Below are 8,530 nucleotides of genomic sequence, written 5' to 3'. Positions count from 1 at the left end.
ATGGGACTTAGTCTGCGCCTTAAAGGCAGTATGTACTTCTTGTTGGATAATTATTCAAGAAGTCTTACTGACAACTTCCCTACAGCATAATTATGTATTTCGATATGGTGAATTCCACCCTAGCATATTGGCATGGCATAAAACAGTTAAGATCCATTGAGTAATGGTGTTTTTCTATTGAAATGTGTACATTTATTCTCATTTAGAAAACTGTATTTGTATTGATGTTCATAAGGAAGGAAACCATTATGCTAAGCACAGCAACTGGTACTGTAAATCTCTCTTCCAAGTTAGTAAAGTAGTAGAGGTATCTATGTAGGGACACCAGTGGTCCTTTCTTTCCCTTCTACTCCTGTTCTCTCTCTTGTGCTCTTTGTGAAATCCTCCATGAAGGCTGGGATTGGCTGGATGGGTCTGCTCAGGCCAACTTTGCTGCAGCCCGTGCTTCTCTGCTGACCCCCATCTCCATTCTGCCTTTCCCTGGCTTTTTTCTTCCACATAGCTATGCCCTCCTGTCCGCAGATTTCCGTAAGATGGCTTTCTGTGTGGGGTTATTCTTCCCTTTCTCTTCCTTCACTATTTCTGTGGTGAAATGGAACCTAACTGTCAGAGAAGGGGGATCCCTGTTCCTATGTCTTTGTGTAACCCAGACTGGAGACAGGAGGGCTGAGGGTGGCAGCTGTCTGGCTCACCCTCCCCCTGTGACAGCCATGGTGCAAGCTGAGTTTCATGTTCCATCCTCCAGCCCTACTACTTTTGCCACCCATAGCTATTACCAGGCTATGAAACCCACGTGGGTTTCAAGTGACAGGTTTCTAGCTGAAGTTGGTGGTCTGCCCCTTGGGTGGTGAGTGGGAGTTGAGACTTGGAGATGGCAGTGGGGGTTCTGGACTGAGGTCACCACCCAGGGACCAGCATGCTTATACAGAGAGGCAGCTTGCACTCCCAAGAGGGGAGCTTTGGTACCCTCCAGGCATGTCCTTTTTGCAACTGGAGGACTCCTGCCAGGACAGAGAATCACTGATCACGGTAAGTGTATATTCAGTGGTTTTCAGTTTGTTTTGAAAGACTGCTGTGCCAGTGAAGGTTTGCGCTGAGTTTTAGCCTAGTTATAATGTCATTTATTACTTGCTCACAGTCACTCCACCTCCACATCTTTCTCACCTGAGTGTCTACCAAATACTAGCAATCTGACTCACCATGAATGAAGTAGTTTCCTGAGAAAAAAAGCTCGTGCATTCACAGTTCAGGAGAAACAAGTTCAGATACACTCTTTTTCCACTGCAGAAATGCCACAGGATTGGCTTATTTTTCATTTCTTTTCTGAACAGAGTTGGCTCCTCGGAAATACACGCCTGTAAAGATCAGCTGGTGCCAAATTCCTATCAATCAGGAGGAGGTGATACGAGTATAGACCAGGACCTTGAGGATGTGGAGTCAGGTTCTTGGTGGTAGGGACAAGTTAATTTAGGGTGAAAAAGGGGTCAGTTTTTTAAATAGCTTGCCCTCTGCATCTTGCTTTGTGACCCTGCATGGTTTGGTTTTCAACTGGAGAACTGTCTAAGCAGATTTCTCCAAAGCAAAGAAAAACAGTCTAGTGAGTAAGAGGGCACTTTCCAGATACCTCACTAACACAACCAAAGTTAATTGGCCTGTTTTCCCAGAGTGCCTAATAACAGCTATCAGCAGCACTGCTGGATTGCTAAATCCTGAGTGTTTTCATTCCTTGTGACAAGCTTGTTGAGAGGAACTTTACATCTTTGCTGAACTCTGGCCAAAGGTACTTTGTTCTATTTGTCCCTTTTGCTGTTCTGCTTCCAGTCTGCCCCTCCTCTGGCTTTCTATAACATTGAAGTGTCCATATTGTCCCTTCAGGAAGAGTGCAAGATGAAAGAAGAAAAACTGGCAGCAGCCCTAGTTGAACAGATTGGGGAACTGGCTGCATGAAGGGAGGAGCAGCTGTTTTGTTCTTTTTTTGCTCTCAGCCAGAATGCTCTCTGTAAAACTGACCATCTGTGCTTGAGACCTAAGATTCTATATTCTAAATGAGAGAGGCAATTGTCATAGCAAGAGTTGTTACAGCACAGCCTGTAAGTCACAGCCTGTCTTTGGTACAGAGATTACTGTGCTAGACCTGCCCCAGTCCATGGAGCATGGCAGGCATCCTAAGGAGCTTCTGTCCCAGTGAGCAGCAGTGAGAGATCTTTTGGTGATGGATCAGCCATTTCTTTCATCCTGTCTCTATCCAATTGTAAAGAACAGGGCATTTATAATAGTGTGGTGTTTGTCCTCTACAAGGCTACCAAGTTGGTGACTAATACATAGCACTGGGATTTTCCTACTTGGTACTGTTTCCCCAGCTCTTAGAAATGGGGAAATTTGATATAAACTGAAGGGTTTGAGGTTGACTGCTTCTCCCCAGCTCAGCTACTGCTGGTTTCACTTGCAATGAGCCACCCACACAGCAACAAGAATTATAATGAGGTGAGAAAACACTGGACTGCATTCTGGGGGTAGAATTTCCATGCCTGGGTCAGCCTTATAACCAGTCCCCAGTTCTTATTTTGATGCCCTAGAGAGTTTCTGAGAGACACTCTGTGGGAACCAGGTGTGCACTGGCTGTGGCTGACCATGGAGCCAGTGCTTGTGGTAAGTAGCCAGCTGAAGTCTGGAGGGGCTGGCTTGTACTGTGCTGCAAGTGCTGACCAGTGCATGTCTGGCAGACTCTGGGCTTGAGGGTTGTGCAGGGCAGTTCGCTGCTGGGTGATCTTCCCCCTCCACTGTGTGGCTGAGGAGCTTCAGGAACACATAGCATGGTCCTTCACAACATGGGGGGGGGTGGGAAATGAAGCCATGAAATGCTTTGTTTTTTCCACTACAGTGGGCATTAACATACACAGTTTGATATGTGCTGACTATTTCATGGCCTCATTCTGAGCTGAGCTGGGCCCCTGCAACAGACGCTCTTGATCAGAAGCATTAGGAATTCTTCCCACTTCTGATGAAGCTGTTCCTAAAACTTAAAAACCGCTGCCTCTTCTCCTATGTTGGGTTTGTGTAGCAAGATTTTACAGTGGAGGGGGGCTACAAGAGTGGGTTTTCTGAGAAGCCACTCCCTTCCTGCCTTTTCTCCTAAAGACATTGCTGCCAGTGACATGAGAAGTCACTAAATGTGTTAGAACTGCATGTTCTGTGGTTTACAGATGCAGCTGGCCACCCCTCTGCACCTTGCTGTGTGAGCCCTTTGCTTTGCACATGCTGCCACAGCCAGAGGTTGAAGACAGCTGGTGTATTTTTTACCCTATGACAGGTGCCTGGAGCTGCCTAGGGCTGCTCCATTGCTGCACCAGCCCCAAGTGTGGAAGAGCTGCAGCCAGGCAGGATAGATGGGACATGCTGATTTTTGACAGCTGTGGTAAAACACAGCTCCATGCAGATGAGGATCTTGCCATAAATAGCTGTGAGCCAGCAGTAGAGTTCTGGTCTTGGTGCATCCCCACTTGCAGAGATCTGTCGACAAGCTGATAGATATTACCTCTAAGGGGATCAGTTTCTGCCAACCTGCATGAAAGGAGCAGGGAGTTCTGCCAGCACTGCCAACTCAGGTGAGCACTGTGGGAAGGCATGGCAGTCTTGTACAGAGATGCTCTGGGCAGGCTTTGCATGGTGCAGCTGCGGATGTTGGGTTTGAGCCTGAGCAGAGCTGCAGGTTTCTGTTCCAGATGGTCAGGGTGAGTTCACAAGCACAGTCATTCCTGCTTCTCTTTACCAGCTTGTGTCTGGTTATTTCCTAAGAGAAGACACAAGCCTCTGTGCAGTCTCCTCCTTGTGAGCAAGATGTACATAACCACAGCTCTGTGAAGGTAAGCTGTTTTCCTTTGGCTAGAGCCAAAGCAATGTCCTCTTACTACAGCGTTCATGCAGGATGGGTTCAGACTTGATGGATCTTGGGGAAAACAAGAGGCTGACCCCAGTCTTGATGGCTGGCAGAGATAACAGGCAAAGGCAGAAGGGAGGTAGGAGGGATGGGGTCTCTGCAGGTTACATTGATTATTCCCCAGGCTGAAAGCAATGCACTCCTCTCTCCACTGCAGCATCCTCTGTCAGCTCACAGCCACCACCTGTGGAGCTTCAGTGTTTTTCAACCTGCTACTTTGCTGACTAACACCTCCGCTTTCTCCCTAGCTCATTCATATTTTAGACTGTTTCCTGAGCTTTGAGGTGGTGTCTTCTATTGCTTTCCCTTCCAGCAGACCACTGTTACTCATGTCTCAGCTGTTCTCCTGCCATTTTTTACTTATTGTAGTGTATGATTATCTTCCTCCTAAATGTCACTAGCCAGTAATGATGCCTTTGACCCTAAAGTTATGCCAGGTCTGTATCATTGATACTGCTGGGCATATTGGTTTAATTCTGTTATGACAGGAAGAAAGTACAGAGGTAGTACTGTTTCTCTGGAGATTTTTCTCCTTTTCTTCAAATCATGGACATGATAACTCCAAGTGACTAGTTCTATTCCTAAAGAAAGGAATTGTCAGCTCTGAATGTTGTTTTTCTGTCGTGTATTCTTGCTGATAAATACATTCAGATGTTGCCCCTCTTCCAGTGATGGCAAAATGGTTTTGGGTAATGAATAACAGAATCTACCAAGCCCTCCCTTGTGTGCCCTTCACGCTTGCTTCTTGGTGAATATTACTGCTCCAGGCTGGGCTGAAATTACACTTTTTATGCGTTAAATCTGAGGAAAACAGGCGTTTTAGTGCAATGTGTTTACATTTATAAAGCCATTGTTCTTACGGTGCTACCAGTGTTCCTGTTCTTAAAATTATCTCTGTAAGATCTAATGCTTATTATCACATGGTGTATAGTGTGGCTTATGATGGCCAGATTATCACTCTTTGGACTGATCACACATGCTGCTCTTTCCCCCCCTCCTCTGCACAAACAACAGTATTGACACACCTCAGAGAGCCCTGTGTAATCAGGGGGCCAAAGCTACACCACTGTCCCGCTGTGCTTTCCTCACAGAAGAAAGATATTACTAAGAGCTTGGGAAATTTCTGACTTAGCCACTCAGCCTCATTAACCCTGTACTGTCCCACACTGCACCCAAGAGTGGTGACAATCTCCACAACTCACAGGCACCATCAGCTGAGACAAGTCTTCTCTGGAAGCTTGGGCCTGACATTGTGCCTGTAAGTGATCCACAAAACATGCAGAAGGAAGAGCTGGTCTTTCACAGAGGCTGCGCTAAACAGGATGAAGAGTAGCTTTTGGACTAAGTCCCGTGACCTTCTCCATGCATGTTATAACCATGTAGTGTACAACCAGCTCAAAACTACCTGGAAAGCATGGTCAAGAGCCCTGGCCTGAACATTACAAAACATCTGTTTTTCACGGGGTGAGTCAGAGGCATGGAAGGCTGAACATGGAGCTCTCTCATCCTACACCCTGCTAATTTGTGCCAGCTTCACTGCTGCAGTCTTCTTGGGTTATTACAGCTCCTTGTTCTTGCTCCTAGCTCTTCCTACCTCCACCCTGTGCTGTGTGTGCCAAATCCCACCATAGTGCTGCTCATTTCCCTCTTGTCCAAGGAAACAGTGAGTGTGTATGGGCTTCTTGAAGCCCTTTTAAAGGTATGATTAGGCGAGTTGGCACTGAGGGAGGCTCCATCAACCTTACAGTCTAAAGAGATCCACCCAGGCATAAGTCGCAGGCATGAGATATGACAGGGGTGAGCCTCTCACCTGTGTAGGAGCCACATAACTTCTGGGCCTGTGGTCTGAGGATTGGTGCAGTTGCCCTGATCCTGGGACCATTTGGGGAATGGATGGAAGCTGAACACAGTGGTACTTGACTGTCTCCAGTGTGGCATACGCTGTACTATGCAGTTTGGCTTAGCCCTTTAATACCTTGACATTGATGCCTCCTCACTGCACAAGTCAAAGTCCACCAGCCCCACAATGACCTTTTAGATATGAGGCTTGTGAGATTTTATAAGCTCTCCCACCCTTTTCTCATGTAAGAAAGCAGAGCAGTACAGTAAAAATGTTGTGTGGGTGTTTGGACCTGAATTCATCACCTCCTCTCACCACATCCTTCTGTTGGCACAGTAATACTGATACAGTGGTGACGTCAATCTCAATTTATTGCTGTGTATTCCAATACAGCACGGCCCTTGTAGCCCCAAAGCACAAGTAGGCTTTGCTCTTACTCAGTGCTGAGGAGACTCAGCTGCTCCCCAGCTCCACAGGTGGGGTCTGCAGTTAATGATTTAGCCAGGCTGGTCATGGAAGTGTTGGAGGGCTGAAATGCACAGAACAGGGCAGGTAATGTCCGTATTTCCACCAATTTTCCCTGCTGCCAGTTTGTTGCTGCTTGATATCACAACTTCACTGTAAATATTTCTTATAGCTGATGTGGCCCTTGTGCTCCATCTGTCATTGCTCTTAGCCTCTGGACAGTCAGAGCATCCCTTTGCCCCCCCTGTTGCTTCATCTTTGTGATTAGGTGGCAGTGTGCATTGGTAATGATTTTTTTCAAGAAGAAAGCTTGTTTGGGCATATAACTGGTAGACTGTGTCTTCCACCTTTTTTTTGCTTGGGTGCAAAAATTCATTTTCTCATGCTTGGAAATACCATCATTTTTCCCTGTCTTTTTGGGGGTTTGGTCTTCTTTTTTTTTTTTGTTTGTTTGTTTGTTTGTTTTATTGTTGGGGCTTTGTTTGTTTGGTTGGTTTTGTGTTTTGTTGTCATTCGGGGGGTTTGTTTTGTTTTTTAAGTACATACATTTCCTGGAAACACTCCAAACTGTGAAATTAGACTTCATCCTTGTTTGGCAGCTTATACCATCATATTTCTTGATCCTTAACAGAAATAACCTTCATAAATGTTTATCTGTATTAGTCCTATTTCCTTTTATCTGGAGTATTAAAAACTTGGAATATCATTTACATGTGTGTATTATGAATGGCTACTCAGCTTGATTGCTGTGGTCTCATAAGGATACTACAGAGTTTGCAGAAGTGGTACTTGGCAGCTGTACAATGCTTGACATTTAGTAAGAAGCAAGTCTGTGTTACAAGGATGCATGAAGCTGATTCAGAGTCCCCATTTCACAGACCAAGAAACTGAAATTAGGTGGTAGGAAGGACATTTCTAATGTCAGACTGAGAATAAGTTCCTGCCTCTGCTCATTGCCCACTGTCATTCTTTCCTTCAGGTGAACAATCACATGCTGACAGATGGAAGCAAATGGGAAGTGTGTAACAAATGGAGGGATGTAGGAAGGGTGTGGGTCCCAATAATAAACTGGGACTGAAGCTTGCAGGGGGCCTGACTGGATCATGCTTCAGAATTAAGGCTTCTATACATTTCCATTGAAATCATGAGGTCTTTGGCATCAAACACCACAAAGATGCTGCTGCAGGGCTGCAGTTTTCCCAGCTCTTCTACACATGTCTTGTCTGCCCATGTCTTGTCATAACAATCTGGAGCACAGCCAGCAGGCCAGACAGTTTCAGCAGTACAGAAACTGGCTATGGTGCTCTTAGAGGTCACAGTCCTTTCCTACCACACCGAGGTAGAGAAAGAGGAGACAAATGTTGGACTCATCTGTGGGCACCGGCAAGGGTAAGAGATGGGACAATGGCATCCCAGCTGAGGAATTACATCTCTTTGTTTCAGTTATTTTAGCGGATCCTAAATCCTATATCCAGATGTTTTTCTTATTTTTGCTATTGTGCTCTTCTTCAGGAATCTTCCTTCTAGATTACAAGGCTATATACTAACCTTTCCCCGTTGTGTAATGGCAGCCTCTGCTAACTCTGTAAGATATCTACCCAATGAGCTACTTGGGCACCTTGCTTTGACTTTATCCTGTTCAGTCCTGTCTGTCCCTTCAGGTTGATGGTACCATTCTCTGAGCAGAGGAAGGAAATTAGGAGAGGCCCTTGAAAGAAACCACAGTCTAATAGGCAAAAGCAGCAATGACTTTCCTTGCACAGCTCTGTTCATTTAGGCAGGAGTGAACATAAAAGCAGGGAGCTACTGCAATATCATGAATATGAAGCATCAGAAGCCCTGCCAGTTGGATTCTGAAATACATGGTGGATCTGCAGACCTCTCTGAGGGTCCAGTCCTTCCTTCCATCTTTTCTGGCAGAAAGTTGTCTTTCTTTTTCACGGTGGCCAAGAGTGTGGAGTGTGGCAGTCACAATACAAAGTGGTGTTGAGATGGGCTCATGGTTCAGCCAGCCTTACCATGAAGTCAAGTGAGCAGGTTCCAGATGGCAGGATAACAGCAAGCCTTCCTTAAAGGAATGAGGATTTGGAGAAAAGCAGTGGAAGATGGGTGAGATCACAAGGTGGAGTTAGACAGTGGACTGTATCTCAGTGATTAAGGACTGTACCACCAGCAGTAGTGGTAATGACAAGAGTTAGTATACAGAGAAAACTTGGAGAGCTTGGACCAGAGGGGTCAAGAAAAGGTGTTTATTCAAGGCAATGTGTGATGCAGAAAGAAGGGCTGGC

This window comes from Cinclus cinclus, chromosome 16 (assembly GCF_963662255.1).
Source record: "Cinclus cinclus chromosome 16, bCinCin1.1, whole genome shotgun sequence".
Taxonomy (NCBI): domain Eukaryota; kingdom Metazoa; phylum Chordata; class Aves; order Passeriformes; family Cinclidae; genus Cinclus; species Cinclus cinclus.
The sequence above is the reverse complement of the archived record's forward strand: the minus strand, read 5'-3'. Positions refer to the sequence as shown.